We start from the raw sequence: 19,573 nt of genomic DNA on the forward strand, positions 1-19,573 counted from the left end.
AATTTATGCGCCAAATGCTTCAGAAGATGTCTCTAAACTTCAGTACAGTGTCTCCTCCGTATCTGTGTCTTGTTTCAGAGTACTGTACCCTTGACGACTGTACGTCTTCATGCGGAAGCTACTTGCTGCACACATCAAGCATCCTTTATACGAGTACCATAAGAACCGTTCCCAGTGGACTCACGGATACAGCGAAGTGGAGCAACGCAGCCTCCACTGCTGTACACAATTTGTTCCGCTTCGTGCCAATAACACCTTATGCCAGCTCCCAGCAAAGTCTCAATATTGCTTTTGTTGTTTTGTTGTCAACAACCCTGTGACTCGTCGTTGTATACCTCCTGTTTTATCTCCTGATCTGCTTTCCAATGGTTCCCGGGACTTGTCCGAACACCCCATCTTACAATAACGAAGTACAGTATGAATTTACGTGCTCTATGTCTAATAACTTCGGGGACCGAGGAGTCGGGATAACCAAAGTATGTTGTTGGTTGTGCAGATGAAGGATCGATGAGGGTTTATTGACGAGAAGCGAACTCGTCGTCGCTTAAGTCAAACCGGAATCCGGAATGAGCTGGCTGTTCTAATTACAAGCCAGCTCTTGATTATTCTAAATTACACCGTAGAAACTACATCTACAGAAAACCGAGTTCGGAATTAGAATAGAACCAGACCAGCGGTCACACTATGTCACCAACCCTTCTCGTTTTGTAGAATATCTTTATTTGGGGAAGGGATGAAGAGGGGTGAAGCGGGACACTCTTGGGTCAAACAGAAGCGCTTCCTCTCTCTTTTTTTATACATGGAAAGCCAGTTTTATGGAAGAAATATGGAACCGGCGTCATTTTTGTTTTTGGGGTGTGTTCGCAGCTGGTTTCTGCTGTTGTAATGAACATTAGCTTACCCCAACACTTAGAAAATTGTCCCGTAAGCATGCGACAACAACTGGTAAACTATGCAGATTAGTACATTGCGGAGCTCAAAGATAATGGGGGAACGAAGCACATAATCTCCATCCGCTACAACAGTAATTTGTTGTGTTTTTTTCTCAAAGGAGAATGCATGTGCGTGTCTAAAAGTTATGTAACGGAGCTTGCGAGACAATTTCTTCCCGGCCATAAGAAGGCAGTTATGCTGCTTTTGGCAGAAGTACAACAACTATCCGTTCTTACGTCGAATTAATGATTTGACGGTGGACGCGAGGAAACGCCGCATGAGGAGATCTTCGACGAAGTCACTGCGGATGTTGCGCAATGCTGCACAACATCTTCCAGCATGGCAAAGGAACATATGAGTAGAGCGAAGGGTATGTCTTTCAAGGCACTGTACTCTCAGCGAGCATCCTTTTGGGACACATGTTTCGTTTCATCTTTATGAGATAGCCTTTCACAGTTCCATCGGATAGAGATTTGGGGCTCTGAAACCGTTTCGCTTTCTCCACTCTTGCAAAACACGCATCACCCGAGGGTAGAATCAATACGTAGCTTAAGGATTTCAAGACAATAATATTCCAATCAGCAAGTACACCGAAAACTATTGACACCACGCTGAGACGGCTAATCTTCTTTTCGTCATTGGATGATGACATTTTCAACAAGCAATTTTGGTAACGAGGGCAGCGCCGACAACCCCTCCAAGTTGTTTGTGTCCACGAAAGACTTGTAAGTTGAGCGAATCACCTCGACGATCGAGTCAATGGCCCTGTTCTGAATTTTCCGCGATGTAGTGAATGCGTCCTCAGGCGGCCTACGCAAGCCTGCGCACTGCGGAGTTTGATTTCCAAAACTGGTGACAAAATTGTTCGGACCGTAGTGGTTTGCATCATTGATGAGAACTGTTGCAGTGCGTCGGTTGAAATCCATTCCGGAGAAGACATTTGAAATTGTGCTTTGATAGAATTTGGAATGAATAGCGACATGGAACCTGTCATTCGAAACGTCCACAATGGTTTGATTGTTCACCCTGTTTAGAATTCATGAAAACAAAAAGAAAGGAATGACGTTTCGGAGCCGTTAGTATTTCTAGTGCTCGCACGAAGCAATTTTGAGGCTTTTCCACCCATGCATGACACATACCCTTCATATGTAACAGTTCCTACAACTCCTGCTGTCGGTACCGTGACGGGTGAGAATTGCTCGCACAGAAACCTTGAAAAAAATGTTGGCTGACTTGAGACTTCGGATGGGTCTACATCCTCCGGGGCTGAAACCGGTTCGCATTTGTCGTTGAAGAAGCGGTTCGACGCGTCTCCACCGAGTGAATGGCCAAAGATAATGATCTTTTCAGTGTCAGCCACTCTTCGCACGTCTCGCCGCGTTTTCCTTGAAGTCAAAAACAACTGAACGCTGGATATTCGATTCAACCAAAAAGTTTGTTAGAATATGAGGTGGGGTCATCTAGGACTTGTTGTCTTCCAGATTTGTCGCTTCCGATGCGGTTCAGAGCGATTGGCTACTGGCAATCGTCCTACCTGTATATACACATTCCGTGAGACACAACAAAGGCAAACTGTTACTTACCTTGAAATCAACTTGGTCGTTGCAAACTGCGGTCTTTTCGGGCATTTGAAACCCATGCTTCTTCTTTCCTCAATTAGTGTCCCAATTGGACCGAAAGCAGGGGAGACGTTAACCAAATCACGTCTGTTGTAATCCGGCAGGGCGACCAAAAAGCCTTGGCGGGCTAGGCGATTCCCGATTCGTGTGTAATCCTTAGGCCGTGTTAATGCACCTGGCATGAGGACAACAACTGGCTTTTTGGATCCAATCGCCCGCCCCGTCCGCGAGCACGAGAAGCTTAGATACAGGGACACTTTGAGGGTGCTTGGCTCTGAGAACGGTATCAGCACCCCTTCGTGAGGCATGTCAAATCTTCTGTAACATGTCCTCAAACGGACTTGCGCCGCAGATGTGGTCACCACAGCAAAGAAAAGAGCGAGACTTAAGACAAACACCTTCATGACGAACGAAGCTGGAGAAATTGAGACAAAGCCAGCTCACTTCAGCAGCCGAGAAAAAGCGACTCTCTGGGTTTTGTACTAAAACTTCTCCGAACTGAAGTGAGGACTCGTCATAGTGAGATCAGTCAGAAGAGGAAACAGAGGTTTTCACCGAAAAAATGCTCATTTCGCACGGAGTACGGAAGCATGGTTACCGTTTCGCGGACTTTGTACGACAGCTACCAAAAGCATGGGCACAACAATACGAGCACAGTAAAGTACTGCAATGACCGGATGTATTCCTTGCAGCGTCTACCACAGATTGTGCCATGGGAGGCTTTCGTTCCCACAGGTGTCAGCAAGGAACTCTGAGAGCACATTCACGGAACAGATCTAAGTGGAGACTTGCTGCTATACCAAGAAGTCAAAACTAGTACTGTACATGTGCAAGCTGCGTGCTCTTCATGTTGCCCGCAGAATGGCTACTGCTGATCAACGATTACGTTCAGATTGCTCTATGCCTAGGTGGAAGGTGGGTTGCTTCGGGGCACACAGTAAACGTGTCCAAGGGGCGGGCTCATGATAATTCATTCGTTCGCGACCCATTTCAGAGGCTTCAGAGGCTTCAGATACAGAATAGATTCGCGAGCTCATTGCAGACAGGCCCTCAGACGGACATCGTTATCACGAGATCCCATATGCCGGGTGGCATTTCCAGTGCGCCACGTCAGCATTGGGCTACATTCATTCACCCCACCTTCGAAGTGGACCGACCCTCCTGCCCATTTCGAGTCCACATCGCTCTCAGCTGGTCTCCTTCGAGGCAGGTAAGAAAAATGGATATCGTACGACGGACACATTTGTTTACGAAGGCATCACAACAATCACTGCCAGTCGTAGAGACGAGGACATACTGTAGCGATGCACGAATACTGTACAGCATCGTTAGGGTTTAGCAACAGAGTATGGCTTGGACAATTTCGGTTGCGGAAAGAAGAGGGGGCTTCTGTACTTGAACGCCACACGCGATGTCCGCTCCACAGACTGGAAGTGTGGTGAATAGATTGGTACAGTACTTCAAGTGCGTGTTAAGAGCACTTTACAGTGCATCAATGTAGATCGTCTCCGATCAACTGCGTCCACCCATCCAAACGGCTGTGTACGATACTACAGAGGAAAACGGTCACACACAGTTCATTCAAGAATCGCCGCTCCGTAGAGATGACAATGCTCAGTCGCTTGGATGTCAGTTGCCGAAAGAAAAAGAAAAGTCGTGAGCGATACGTACCGTATGAGTAAGGAATGAGACTCGATTTGGACCTGTGGATGGGTTTCGAAATTCATGGTGCAGTAGTCGAGGAGGAGGCACATCATGAAACTTTTTGTTCTCATTCAGACCTACGTAATTGAACCAGAATCCTTTCTCCTTGCAGGCAGAATTCATTACGTCACCGACAGAAAGTACTCATACCGAGCAACTTTGAAGAAAAGTGATAGCAAACTATAACGATTGACGTGTCCGCGAATTTGGTTCTACCCAAGTATGTAATACTGTAATAATAATTCCTTTAATGAGCATCCAATGAAAACCTGAACGACGGAAAATTTTGAGGCTGTGATCAGCCGGTATTTTCTTGGCTGCGGTTGCTGCTCTCGGAAAGAAATAACATATCTCCAGCGAGTAGTCGCGATAGCTGGCCCAGAGCGTGGCATGAAGGTCACAGCACCACAATATTCCATTCACGCAACGCCAGCTCTCCAAAGCATAGGTGTTGACGCCAGTAGCCGGGCCCTAACGACTTCATGTCCTACGAAGAAAGTCATGGATACAGTAGGCTTGCTGCCGCGCGTACAGAACAATACACGATAAAGTAAAGGTACGGAACATCGTTATCGAAAATATTGGCTTCTGAGAGCGAGGTCGGCCTCAGCTCGTTTTGTAGGCCCAATCTACAGTATAGCACAACAGCCGCAAGGCGCTCAGGCAAGGTTTCCACTCACGATCCTGAACAGTACCGAGTTTTTCAATTCCCAATTTACTGTTGTTGAGGGCGTCTCTTGCTCACTCCTCTGGAAACTCCATAAGGAGAGCAGATAAGTACTTTTATACAACTGGACGTGTGTAGGTCATGTGACGCGCATCGGCGATCGGAGGAGAACGCGGGAGGTGTGATGATCGCAAGGTGCGTAGGGAATACGAATGTTCAACGGGGGATGTGGGAAAGGTGCGGATCAGATCCGGTACGGAAAAGTACAGTAGCCTCTTGCCCAGGAAGGACCCTTTAGGGAGAGGCAGGGCCGGGGGGGAGGCGGGGCGAGGCGAACCGATGGGTGGAGAGCGTATGAATGTTACCGTGACGGATTGCAAGCATAGAAGCAGTATCGTATCATAGATACTGTAGGGGAGACTCGTAAGTGGATTCAAAGGGAGAAGGGCATTCAGCGACTGATTTCAGTCGTAGTTGCACAAGAGTCCACTTGCTGCCTTTCAAAGGCAGCAAGTGGACTCTTGTGCAACTCGACCGGACTCTTGGGCGGGGTCATCCAATGCCGACTCGACGAATTAAAAGCTATTGATCCAAAATCAAAACCGGTGACAACAGTGCTGTACGGCACCAGGTACCCAAGGGTAGGTGAATTGAATTGCACAGATGCATTTCGGCGGAAACACCGCCTTCTTCTTACATGAAACGGGTCAATTCGCACGAGAACACTATACAGGGGGGGTCTCCTCAATTGTTCGCTATACAATAGTGCACATGGTCAAAAGTGCACCCCTCTCAGGGATGTCACAACTCTTGCCACGTGTACACCTGTGCACGTGGAGTCATGCCGATGTAGATGCACACCGCTGTGCTGCGGTTGACGACCACAACCGGACACCCCGACCACCGATGGCGACCACCGATGGCGACCACCGCGACCACCGACCTATCATCAACAAGCGCCCAAGAAGCGACGTCAAATGCTCATATCGGAGCTTTTGTGGCCGGTGGGCTGTGACCTGTGGATGGGCCTTTATTAGTTCGCGCTGTCAGTAGTGCGTATCTATAGCTGATGGCACGAGGGTGCACTATTGAGGGGTACCTACTGTATGTCAAAGTGTTCTTGTGCGAATTATGGTCTATAACCTCGGCACGGCCTAAAAGCAACACCTCTTGCCTTTCTTGACTAATGAATGGGAAAAAGCATTTCACGTTGGAGGCTCCTCTGATTCGGCTTCAGACAACTCTGCAGCATACAGCAAGGTAGTGCTGTACTGTTGCGCCTTGGATATGGTTTCTACGCTACACGTGGCAATTGCGCGGACCGGCGCCCAGATCCCAAGACTGGATCATCCAAAGTGTGCGCGCACACTTTGGATGCGCGGCACCGCCCGACAGTGGCGGGCGTAGGTGGTTACGGGACCGGGGGAACGTTGGATCCAGGGATGTCTGGTGGTTCAAGTGAGACGTAGCCAGTGTCGGAGATGTTGGGTGGGGGATCAGGAGGACGGTTCGAGCGAGACAAGCGGGGCGCACGGGCGAAGCGAGGCCGTTCGAGGTGAGCGGAAGGCGTCGGTCGGGCGGCTGGAGGAGAGGTGGAGGCGTGGGGAGGACGTTGAGGACGGCAACGGGCAGGCGAATCGCGCCGATCGCAGAAGGATGAGGTCGACAGTGGGCGCACAAACGGTAGCCGTCTCGACTGGCGGCTCCCCGTGCCTACAACTGCGCGACAGGTGGCCAGCTGGACCTCGCTCCCAATTTATCAAGGGTATAAGATAGAAGCAGCGTGTAGATAGAGGCGGCATCGAGGAAGCAAGAGGCAACTTGGAGGTAAACTTGAAGACCAACATCAGACTTTGCGGCGCTCTCGATCAGTGAGGTATGCGGCTTGGACTAGCCGCAACATAACAAATTTGTTAGTGAATACCACATCTCGCTGTCCAGGTCGGGATCGACAGGAACAAGGGCCGGGTTTGAAATATGAGTGCACCAGGAAAGAAGACTGATGCAGGACCCGCAATTGTACGAACGAAGCAAGAGGAAATGGAAGAGCAATTTGCTCGGATGACAACTACCGATGAGATTGAAGACCAAGAGGAGATGCCGGGGGACGATCTCCAGCTAGGCAAAGAACTGAGATCTGGTGGCCGCGGGCCCTGAGAACCTTTGCAGTCGATGAAGGAGGTAGTGGAGGCCATTCTGGCCAATCTGCAGCAGAACGCTCGAGCGATTGGAGCAGTTGGCAACGCAGTTAGAGACTTTGGAGACCTCGTCGAGGCCAGCACCGCCCAAGGTATCGCTACAGCACGCAGTCTGCAGCTGGATCAGGTGAATGCCAGATCGCCGTCGCGGCGGATCCCGCGGGCGAGACCGGCCGCAGAAGACCCACCTCTTGGCAGGCAGGAACAGGGAGAAATGTTTCCGGCCACGACAATGGAGCCGTCTGTCAGCTCTATCGAGACCGGCGATCTTCCGAAGCCCGGGACTGCGTTCAAGATTTGCGACAGGTTGCTTGAACCTGTCCGTATCTCAGTCGCAGGGGACCAGAATTTCTTCGCTGCGCAAAAGGCTTGGAAACGCCTTACGCAAGATTTGCCGGTGCAGCACAAGCACCACCGCCGTTTACTCGCCAGTGCCTTTTCCGGAACAGCCCTATCCGTCTTCGAAGGCATCGCGTCCTCAAATCTGGGCTGCCGCGCTGAGAAGCTATGGATATTAGCAAGGGAGCGCTTGTGTAACGCGAGCCATCAACGGCAAATGAGGACAAGGTTCAACAAAATGATGTGGAGGGAGAGTAAGGAGAGCCTCAATCAGTTGGCGCACCGGGTCCGGGCGGCGGCGCTAGCCCTCCCTGAACCCGTGTCAGACGACACAATGTTGGATCGATTATCCAGTCTCTGCCATCCAGCCTGCAAGACTTGGCCATCTCCGTCCCTGGTTCTTTCGACGAGGTGACAGGGAGGGTGGCCATGATGTGCGCCCCCCTTCGGTGGGGCAGAAGGAGTGGTGCGCCGGGCAAGGGCGCGTGTACCTTTTCGAGGGGCACAGGGATGACGCGCCGCCGGCGTGCCGTGGAGGGCGACGTGCGTACTCGACGTAAGAGGACGTGGTTCGCTGGCGGGAGTCTTGGGGTAGCGCGCGGCCCGGTGTGCCGAGTGGTCTACGTGCGAGCATGGTGGCGCCTCGCGGTACTTGGCCCCCCTCGCCGCCCGCGACGAGGGTGCAGCGCAAGGCCATTCGTGTTTTCCTTTTCGTGCCCCTCGCCATCGACAGCGAGGGCGCGGACGCGTGGCGCGCGTCTCTTTCCTCGCGTCCCTCGCCATCCGGGGCGAGGGCGCGGGCGTTTCCCTTATCCTTCTCGCGCCCCTCGCCTTCGGAGGCGGGGTGCCGACGCTCGGCGACCATTTTTCCTTGTGCGCGCCCCCTGGCCCTCGGTGGCGAGCGGGGGAGGAAGCGCAGTCCTGCGGGAACGTGTGAATAACGGTGCGGCGGCAGCGGTGTCGTCGTCTGCCGCCGGCTCATGCGCGCGTTCGCCTTCTCCTCGGCGTGCCGTCGCTGTCGGCAGCGAGGGTGCGCGGCGGATGGCAGCGTCAGGGTAGTTTCCCTCCTGCGTCCGAAAGTCCACGAGTCAGGCTAGGGACCGTCTGTGGCGCTGCATGTAGTTGAGAGAGGCGCCAGCGGCGGCGTCGTCGGATGCGCTGGGGCGCTCCGCTTGGGCATGCGGTATCCTCGTAGCCTACGGTCTTCTTTGCGCGCCGTTGGTCCGTTGATGCCCCCCTGATTTTGCCGGTACAGGCTGCCTCCTGTACTTGCCCGTCGGCATGGAGCTCGCGTCTCGCTATGGGACTTGGTTGGTGGCGTTGGTCGGGGCCAGGCGACGGCGGCGAGGGTCTTGAGATGAGACGCAGTTATGCGTATCCACGTGGTCCACACTCCTGCGTGGCGGCGTTTCGCGCTCGGCCCTTGTCAACCGCGCGGCCTACGTGGCGGCATCGGGTCCGCGTCCACACACCGTGCGGTTCCCGTAGAACCCCTCATAAAAGGGCGGGATTCACCAGTCACGCGGGTGGTCCGCCGCCGTTGCCGATGGCTCTTGGGGGCCGTCGCCGCGCGACCCGCTGTGAACCCCTTCAAGCGACGCCGATGGGGGTGTACACTTTCTACCTCGCCGCGCGCTGCTCTCTTCCCCCCTCACCAGCTCAAACCGGCCGTCCTCGTTCTGGGTTATCGTGCTGTCGGCCTTCCCCTTATGTCCGACCCAACGCCTATTGAAGGCGCCGCCGCGCCGGTGTTGGCGGCGCCTCTGGTCGCTGTTTCTCCTTCGCCGAGCAGGAGCAGGCCCTCGGGCGCGCTGTTCGCTCCGCGAGAGGGTGACGTCGTCCCGTCCCATCCGACGCCGCCAACTCCGCCTGCCTTTCAGAAGACTCGCTCCCGTTCCACGACCGTTTCCGTGGAGCTGGTGGCCCCTGGCGAGGGCCCTCCCAAGCCGGTCCTCTCGTTCCGTCCGGCTGCATCGACCCCGACGACTGACGGCCTGTCTGCCGCGCTTCCGGGCGTAGCGCGGGACTCTGCCGCTCCCCTGGCGGCGGAAGCGGCCCATCCCCCCGATGGCGTGTCCTCCACTCGTGGTCCGTATGTACCGCCCTCCTCCTCCGCCGTGTGGGAGGGCGCGTTGGTTTCCGCCACGCAGTGGTTGGGGGTTCCGTCCCCCGATGCCCCACTGCTCTCGGTCGACGAGTTACAGTACCCCTGGCAGCGGAGGGGTCACACTGGGATCACCGTAGCGGAAGTGATCTCGAGCGCGTGGCTGCGCCCCGACCTCGCCCGCGTATTCAAGATATACGAAGCGGGCGGGTCGGAGGAAGCGTCTTCGGCTCTTTTTCGTTTGATGGCCGAGGGCGCTGGCGTCGGGTATCAGCTGCCGGACGAGTTGCCGGGGGACCGCACTTTCGCATACAGCGTGGCGGAAGTAATCTACATTGACCGTCTGGGGGCGATCCCGACGGGGTCGGACCAAGTAGACCCCCGACGCGTCGTACTGTCGGGGGTGGCGGGGCTGTACGTATCGCCCTGCCCCTACGCCTTCACGAAGCCTCTCGTCGCTCTTCAGAAATCATCGTGTTCTCTGATGCGGTTATACGGCGTGGGTTTCGCTCACCACGATTGGTCGGCCTACCGAAGGAAGAACGAATCGGACGGTCGCGTCGTTCCCTCGGCCGCCCTCGGGTCTGGCTTGGCACCCGGGGACTTTGCGGCCCTCTCTACGAGAGTGCGGGAGAGCTTTCCTTCCCCGGGGATACATCCCCTGTTACCCCCCATCTTAAAACATCTCGGTATCGCATGCGTCGATCGTCAGCACCCAGCCCACCCGCGGCTCGCGTTCAAATATGAGCGCGAGTGGGCCTGGTCCGTGTGCTGCGCCTTCATGTCGGAGGTGCGTATGAACAAACGGGCTTTCGTTCAGCATGAGCCCACGGTCGTGTTCGTGAGACGGGAGGCGTCGGGTCTTCCCGACGTTGCCCTGAACCCGTCCGAGCCCGGGTCTGCTCACATCCCTTGGACGTTTGGCCATGACATTGGTCTCATGGACCGCGTCAGCGAAGTCACCCCTCGGAACCACCGTTCGTGGATGGACTATACGACCGGAGCTCTCAGCTCCTATCTTACGTACGATCTCACGGCGGACGCCTTCGTAGCGCGCTCTCCCCTCGTGTCCCCGGTCATCGTTACCGCGCAGAAGAGGGGAGGGGTCGGGTCCGAGCATCGGCGCGGTCGTCGTAAACGATACCGAGACCTCGACGCCATGGCCGTGGACTCCGTCGGCACCGCTGTGAACCCCTTTCGGCCGACGTCGTTCGCCGGCCATGATCCTGTAACGGGCCCTGTCTCTGCAGATGCCGTCCTCCCCATCCCCTCGCTCGATGTGATGGGACCGGATACGTCCCCGGGATACCGCGTGCGCGAGCTGGAGTTCCCGCACGCGGAGCTGATGGCGGCCCCCAGGTAGTTCGGGCGTTAGGCGTAGCCAGTCGGAGGGCTTGGACTGTCGGCGGGTTGGTAGACACCTTAGCGGACTGGTTCGTCACTCGGAGTGGCGAGGCGCGCGGTCTCCGTGACAACCTGGAGGCGCGTTCCGCGGAGCTGCAACGAGTTAATCGTGAGCTGGGGGCGGCGCGTGAGGCATCCAGACGCCTGGCAGCTACGTACGAACGGGCGGTGTTCGATTGCGAACGCTATCGACGCGAGCGCGACCGACTGCGGTCGTCGCAGTCGGTACCGCTGCCTGCGGGTAACGTTCCCCGCCCCCCGGCTTCTGCAACCATCTGCGACCCGTATGCGAGGTACGAGCCCGACCCTCGCCCGTCTCGGGACGGGGCGAGAGGTGAGGATACCACACGGGTCACCATGCCTACCCTGGCGGACATGGCAACCGGCTTACCCCGGCACCCGGGGTACTATCCTCAAGCCAATTACGATTCGGGGGCTCGCTTGCCCCCGAATGATCGGAGCCCCTGACCTCGTCAGCGTGTAGGTCAACCGCGCGGGGTTTCTTCCTCCGCTTGTCGGCGAGCAAAGGGGGCCCTGGCGCCTTTCCACAATAAAAATCATCTTCCTGCAGAGTCGTTGTCGTGGTACCAAATCCTTCCGTTTTGGTCCTCACCCGCAACCCGCCGCCAGTTCCCCTTTCAGACCAACGGCGTACGAGCGACGGTTCGCTGCCCGTAGCTAGCGTCCTTCTACTCGGCGCCCCCCTCTCCTTCGGTTGGCGAGGGGCCGTGGTGAGGAGCTTATGCGGCTGGGGCGGGCGACGTGTGCCTATCTTAGGTGTATTACCTTCCCCGGTGCGGGATCATTGCCCCATGGCGGCCGGACGGGAACAGCAAACGGATCGACTCCTTCCCACTCTTCCCTGTGCAATTTGCTTTTCGGAGGCGAGCCGTCCTCTTTGCCCATCACGAAAGCCTCGCTCGCGGCCTTCCGTGTCCCAAGCTATTTCCCTCGGCGATTGCCTTACTCGTCGCGCTCCTCGCTATCGGTGTCGAGGAGGCGGGCGCGCGGCATTGTCTTTCTTCGCGTCCCTCGCCATTCTGGACGAGGGCGCGTACGCTTCTCTTATCCTTTGCGCGCCCCTCGCCATCGGGGCGAGGGCGTGGACGCGCAACACGCGTCTCCTTCGCGTCCCTCGCCATTCGGGGCGAGGGCGCGTACGCTTCTCATATCCTTTGCGCGCCCCTCGCCATCGGTGCGAGGGCGCGGACGCGCACGACGTTCGCTTTCTTCAGTGCTGTCCCTCGCCATTGGGGTGTGGGCAGGGGCGCCCGTCGTTCGACGAACACACGCTGGGAGCGCGGGAAGAAGACCAGACACGAGGTCGAGGTCGTGTGGGACAGCCTTTTGGACGTATGTTTGCGATCGCCCAGGGGCGCTCGCGTCACGGGGATCTCGCCCTTATTTCGGCCTTATCAGCGCAGGGGTTTGTACGCGGTGGGGGTGTACGAAGCGCAAAGTCGAGGTGTGGAGTGACGTCCGTTGTCCCCCTGACGACCGCTGTCTCTGTTTGTCTTTCGGTCACACAAGGCGGACTCGACCCTCCGATATCCCAGCGACTCCACTGCGGGTACCTCTCACGAGCGGCAGCACGCGTATCCTACCCTATCGCTCGGGCCTTGTTCCGCACGGGGAAAGGGACGCCTTTCTCGAGCCGTTGAAGTTCGCAACGCGACGTGGCGTTCGCCTTCAGCCAGCGGAGATGATTTGTATTCTTCCCGCCATTGCGGGTCGGGTGTACGCCACATGCGCCGCCCCGTGCACGTGCGATCCGTGCCGCACGGCTGGCCAAGAATATTTTCCACAACCCAAAATTTTTGCCTTCCGGGTAGGATGCTGGTGTCGACGCCGTCGCTATTCGGCGGCCAATCTCGTACGGTGGCGCCGGGAAGCTGTGCGTTCGGAGCGCTGCTTCGTTGGCGCCTTCGCCGAGTGTGTGCCCCTCATGGTGTTGTACTGTCCGTCTGAAGGGTCGAGTCGGGGCTACGGTTGGCCATCCCGCGGAGCATTGCGTGTCTCGTATGCCAACTTGCGTACGTTCGCTCACGTGAATTGCCCATTTTTCCCCCGACTAATTTACCGTTAATTTTTCCATTCCCGTAGTGGCGGATTGACACTGAGCGAGCGGTGCGCTTCGTGGGGTTGCCGCTCTGTACGACAAGTGTCCCCAGTTCTTCCCATTTTCACACCTCATCCGCCGGTGCTGTCGAGACCGGGTTGGGGGTATGACAATGTAATTTCCCTTTGCCCCCATTTTCGCGTATTGGCCGTTGCCCGGGGGGCTCAGTGTCTCATCCGGGCCCCCTATCCTCACGAGCCACAGTGACTCTCGGTCTCTACGCCCCGCGTTTCAGCTCCCCTCCGCAACTTGCAACACCTTGTATGCTTAACCCCTTCCGCGTTCCCGGGCTTATGTGCCGTATGAAGGCGATCGCCGTTCGGCCTCCACTCGCGTTACGAACCTCCAGCGCGGGGTACTGTACGTGGAACCGCTTTCTTCTGCCATTGTGTCCTATCACATGAAATTGTGTAGCTTCATTTCTATACAGTGTATAGCAATGAAGCTACACAATTTCATCATTGAGAAGAGCGGCTCAATGACTCCCCGAGCAATAGGAATAACGGATATGAACGCAGTGCAAATGGAAGAAACTAACTGGTATGAGGAATCGGTAGAAGAGGCTGAAATGGAAGTGCAGTATGCAAAGGGATCCAAATCATGGATTCGACAGCGCATGGTACAAATTATTGAATCAAAGGGGCTTTTGCGCGCTCCGTTGCCTCTATAACCAGGCAAAACGACATATTTGTCGAAAGAGAACTCTTATGCATCACCCGTGTCCAAATGGTGCGGCGGCGAACAACTGAGGAAAGATCTTGATGAAACCGGCGGGGTGCTCCCACCGACGGGGTATTCCAGGGCAAGTTACTCGCGGTAGAGCTCCCGACCGGGGAGCTCAACCATGCCCGTGGAATTGGGCGTGTGAGGCTGTGTCTTCGAACATGCTCAAAATGGGTTTCAGAGATTGAAATGTATAAGCGAAACTAGCTACGAAGAAACGCGTGCGCTAGCACACAATTCAAAAGTAAAGTCTCCCTCTGTGTGGCATCGGCGACTAACGTTTTCTTCGGGGCAGAGGTTTTTGTAGCTGCTGAGGCGAATACGAGAATTAAGCAATTGCGGGTGAATACAGGAGAGAGGTTCCTCTTGGGAATAAGGAATATATTGTATTTGTCGGGGCATTGCATCATTGCATGCGGCGGGAAGTGAGTCGAGGGAAGAAGACCAATGCAGCGGACTGCGAGGTCGAGACGTGCACTGTGAAAGGAGTAGCAAAATAGTGAAACGTTTCGTCTTTATTCCATACCAAAAAAATGTTCCCACCCGCAGAGGGAAGAATGGATGGCAAGAGGGGATGTCGTCAGTATGATGGTGGCTGACTTCCGAATATTTTATCGCAACTAAGTTAATAGCAGCACTTCCTTCCGCGCAGCTTGCGTAATATTACTACACTCGGGAGTTACCATATATCGAAAATGAGAGGCACAGGGATTTACGGAAGCCGAAATGTGATCGAACGGGCGTAAGTGATATCGGGAGCTAATCAGCAATCAGTCCAGAGTCGTAGTCACGTTAGAGGCTGGTTGGAACAAGTCGCACGCCACGCCTTCGACCTGTAGTATAACACCCCCCAACGGAGAGGGGCGTATACTTAGCTCGACGTAGACCCCGTACGAGGGGCGAGAAGACGGGGAGAACACACAGCTAACGAGACAGGGAAGCGGGCCCTGGTAGCGTGGTAGAGCGGGACGGTCGGGGACGAGCGTACGAGCGGGCCGATCTACGCCTCGACGCCCCGGAGCAGCGCTGGGTAACGTCCCAGCGCTGACGGGCGGAGGCGGATCTAAGCTCGCTCGCGTACGCGGCTGTCCCCTGCCCCCTTTGTCCAGGTTAACGCGCGCGAAGGCGGATCGCGCTCGTTAGTTAAGCTGGAAGACGGACCTAGGCGGTGGGTCGTGGACAAGTCCGTGCTTGTCCCCCTACCCCTCCGCCGGTCGCGCCCGTATTTAATGTATACAATGCGTCTATCATAATACTACAGTACCGGTTGTAGCATAAACACCCCCAGACGACTGGAGGTGTATGCGCAGTTCGACCTGTAGACCCTGGATCGGAGAAGGGGTGAAGCGGGCCAACCAGCTACGGAACCGGGCTCGGGCCCGGGTAGCGGTGGTAGAGCGGGAGCGAGCAGGGACGCGTGCACGCACGAGCGGATCGACGCCTCGACGCCCCGGAGCAGCACTGGGTGACGTACCAATGCTGACGGGCGGAGGCGGTTCCGTGCTCGCTCGCGTGCTGCACGTCCACTCCGGCTCGGCTCCGACTAAACGCGCGCGAAGAGCGAAGGCGACGTTTAGAATAAGCTAGGTGGACTGACCTTGGCGGTCGGTTGAGGACAAGCCCGTGCTTGTCGCCCTACGCCCCCGCCGGTCCGCTCCGTATTTAATATACAAAACAATCTATCATAACACTACAGTACCGAGGTACTGTAGTGGGCTACTGTAGTGCAGGTCGGCCTGCACTGTAATACTGTCAGCTCTGTCGAGGCTGACAGTACACGTATTACCCGTGGTACGTGCGCGCTTCGTTCGGGCGTGATACACGTGTGCACGTGTATGCGCGTGTCCCTTGTCCCCGTGGTGTACACGTGGACACGCGCGGTTGTACTGTAGAGCGTCGAGCTCTACAGTAGGGGATCCTGTTGATGATCCAATCTAACTAAAAAGCCCCAGCGGGGGTTTATACCACACCGGTATGCTGTAGTAACTTACTGTAGCGCGGGTCGTCCCGCGCTGTAATGCTGTCAGCCGTCCGGGCTGACAGCACACGTGTGAGACGCGTACTGTGCGCGCGGAGGTACGCGCCTCCTACACGTGTACGCGTATGGTCCCGCGTCCTCCGTACACGTGGGGGTACACGTGTGCGCGCGTGTGGTTCGTATTGATCTGATCTAAATCTAATCGCGAACCGCCGTTATGCCACACGACCGAGCTCAGCGACGATCGCTTCGCGCGATGTGGCGAGCACAAAATCCACCGCGCGAACAGCAGGCGATCCGACGTGAGCATAGCGGGTCAGTGGAGAGCGGGGAAGGGGAGGGCGGGGGAGCTGTGGGAAGAGAGCGGCAGTCCGGGACGCTGGTATGCGGATTTGATGGGGTCCTAGCGTCCGAGGCTGTTCATTTTCGTCCGAAAGGGTGCGCATATTCTCCTCCTGTACGCGGCCACCGTCATTGACCTACACGTACGTCGCACTGCTCTGCGTGCTCGTGACAAGTGACGCTATGCAGTTGTCAGCATGCCCTCAAACGAGGACAGAAACCCACCGCGGCGAGCCGGCGCTTCCTGGAACAGAAAGAGAGACGGTGTCCCAGCCGCCAAGCGCGCGCCCGCTCATTCCGCCCTTTGTGGGGCAGTTGAGGTTGGGCAGCTGGTCCTTGGCTGACCGTGTTCCACCAGTGAGGTAGACCACGAACCGGACAGAGGGACCAGTACCCCACTGAAAGCCGACGTGGTGTAGAGTTCATTTACTGTAGAACGGCGGCGGATATCCACAGTTGTATCCCAAGTGCGCGATACTAGAAATACACGTGTAGAGTACTTTTGCTACTTTATCACACGCCTACCACTCAAATGTACCACATCATACCGAACAGCCGGCCCCTCGGAACAAGTAGAACACTGTAAGTTTCTACGCCCTTCCACAGTTTTCCGATTCCCCTTACAGAGGATGTGGGAGAGACTCAAGACCCTAAGGTCGTGTTTACTGTGGGAGGAGCGATGGAGGTGTGAAGTACCGTCTAGGAGCTATGTACACGTGTAACATACGACAGGGAGCGGAGGGGAAGCGGTGGCAGTGACAAGCGGAGAAAATTAACATACGCCAGTCGTCGCGCTTGGTGCTGGTGTGGCGGAGAGCCGGAGCGAGGAGAGTTGGTGCGCAAAGACCGTCGGTTTGAGGCGTTTGGTGAGACAGTCTGCAGGATTGTCTCGTGATGGTATTTTCATGGGTGCGATGCGTCGGCATAGGACTTGTTTGTTGACGTAGTAGTATTTCGCGTCTACGTGCTTGGATTTGGGTGTTCGGTGTGGGGATTTGGCGGTGATAATGGTGCCGGCATTGTCTATGTGTAGGGGGGTTGGGATGGAGGGGTCGAGGGCGCGGAAGTCACGGAGGAGGTTTCGCAGGCAGTTCGTGTGTTGGGCTGCGTGGAAGGCGGAGATGTATTCTGCCTCCCATGTCGAGGAGGCCACGAATTTTTGGCGTTTTGATTGCCATGCGACGGGGCCGTGGCGCCAGTGTGCAACGAAGCCTGATGTGGAGCGGCCTGTGTCTATGCAGGACGCAAAGTCCGAGTCAGAGTACGCCTGGAGGGCTTGGGATGGCATGGGATTGTGTATTTGATGCCATGGTTTGGGGTGTGGTGGAGGTAGCGGAACGCCCGTTGGACGGCATGCCAGTGGCGTTGGCACGGGTATTGTGATTACCGGCCGAGAAGGCCTGTGATGAAGGCCAGGTCGGGGCCAGTGCTGTCCGCAAGGTAGCAGAGGCAGCCAACAGCTGCTGAGTAGGGAGTGGTGGAGAGGAGTTTGTCCTCGTCCGTTTTCCCTGCGGAGAGTACGGTAGTGTCATAGGGGGTTGGGCTGGGGTTGCAGGCTTCCATGTTGAACCGTTTGAGGATGTCTGTAATGAATACCGGTTGGCTGATGGAGAGGGAAGTCGGTGTGCGGTCCACTTTCCATCCGAGGAGGTGCTTGACCGGTCCAAGGTTCTTGAAGGTGTAGCGGGAGGCGAGCTTGGTCCGTGTGGAGTCAAGGAGGGGACGGTGGTTGCTGATGACTAAGAAGTCATCGATGGTTATGGAAAAGAGGACGACGTGGGAGTTGCAGTCACTTCGAAGCATAAAGGTGCAGCTGTCACATGTGAGGCGTGTAAAGTGCCAGGGTTTTAGGTTTTTCGCAAGCCCGGAGGTGAATATTTTGCAGGCCTGTTTAGTACCGTAGATGTTGCCTGTGAGAACGCCGACGTGTCCTGGGTGCTTGTGTGAACCATCAAATTGAGGTGGTTGGTGTACGTAAATTGTCTTGTCTGGGCCGAGAAGTTCGTGGAGAAAGGCCGATTCGAGGTCCCAGTGTTCAGCGATGAGTGGGGTGCCGGCGGTGAGGGCGAGGGCGCATCGGACGGCGTAGCGGTCCGCGACGGGGCTCGAGATATTGTCCCGGTCGTAGTGGACATGTGGGATTTGTTTGTCGCCGCGAGCTGTACATCTGGTTTTTCGGGAGATGATGTTGCCCGATTCATCTCTTTTGAGGCGTCGTGTGAATTTGAGGGGAAGTAGTGTAGCGTCGGGGGGTAGGGAGGATTCGGGGATGTATGAGAGAGTGCCGTGTTTTTCAAGGCTGTTGAGTTTGGCGTTCCATGATTCTTCCCATAGGTGGGAGTCGGGGGTGCGACGTGCTGCTCGGAGAGAGCGTGGGCTGGTCGCCGTGTCGCCGTGTCGCCGTGATTCACGTTGGGGTTTAGCGTGTTCAGGCAGAATGTAGGCATGGAAAGTTGCGGTTCGATGTGGTCATCAACTGTACTGTTACAGTGGTTTGTTGTGGTTCAGGAGAACTGGGGGGCTGGGGTGTTTGGCCGGTGGGGGGAGGAGAGGTCGCGATTGTGTGTGAACGGGGTCGCGGTTGGGGTCGTAGGGAACAAAATCAGAGGCGCGACATCGGGCGGTTTTCTTGGTGTTGGGGTTCCATGTGACGTAGTGAGTATTGTCTGCACGGTATAGGTAGCGGTGCAGTTGGGAGCGGGGTTGTAGTTTTGATTTTGGGGTGGGGTTTGTCACGTAGCCATGTTGGCCGAAGGGAAGGAGTGTGGTGATTGTGACGGGGGTGGGAGACCAGAGGGTCTGCAGAAGTTGTTTTTGGGATCGGTAGGGTGTGTGGTTGTATTTGTCAATGTAGTCTCGAGCGGCATGTTCCCAAAATTGGGGGGGCATTACCGAGGAGACCAAAGCAGCCCGGACATGGTCAAAGATCGTGCGGTTTGCACGTTCTGCAAGGGAGTTTTCTTGAGGGGTGTGTAGAATTGTGGTGCGAAGGGTGATGTGTTGGTGGTCGTAGTAGGTGCGGAGGTCGTGCGAGATGTACTGTTTGGTGTTGTCGCTTGTGACATGAAGTACAATGTGTCCAGAGAGTGGCTTGACAGACGTGAGCAAGTTTTTGATGTTAAGGGCAGCGAGGGCTCGGGTGGGGTGGAAAGAGGCGAAAAGTTTTCGGCTGCCTTCGTCAATGAATGTGATCATATAGCCGTTGTTGTTTAGGGAGAGTGGGGTGATGGGGCGATACATGCCAGTGTGAATGTGAGTGCCGGGGTTTGCCGAGCGAGGATGGCTGTGGAAGGGAGAGCGGGATTTCTCCGACAAGGCATCCTGTGCATGTGAGGCGGGGAGGGGTATTGTTTAGAGATCTGGAAAGATCGGGGGCGAGGTTGTGTGTGGGCATGTATTGTAGCTTTTGGGGGTGGATATGGCCCAGCTTGAGGTGGAAGCTG

This window comes from Chondrus crispus, genomic scaffold (genome assembly GCF_000350225.1).
Source record: "Chondrus crispus Stackhouse genomic scaffold, scaffold_134, whole genome shotgun sequence".
Taxonomy (NCBI): Eukaryota; Rhodophyta; class Florideophyceae; order Gigartinales; family Gigartinaceae; genus Chondrus; species Chondrus crispus.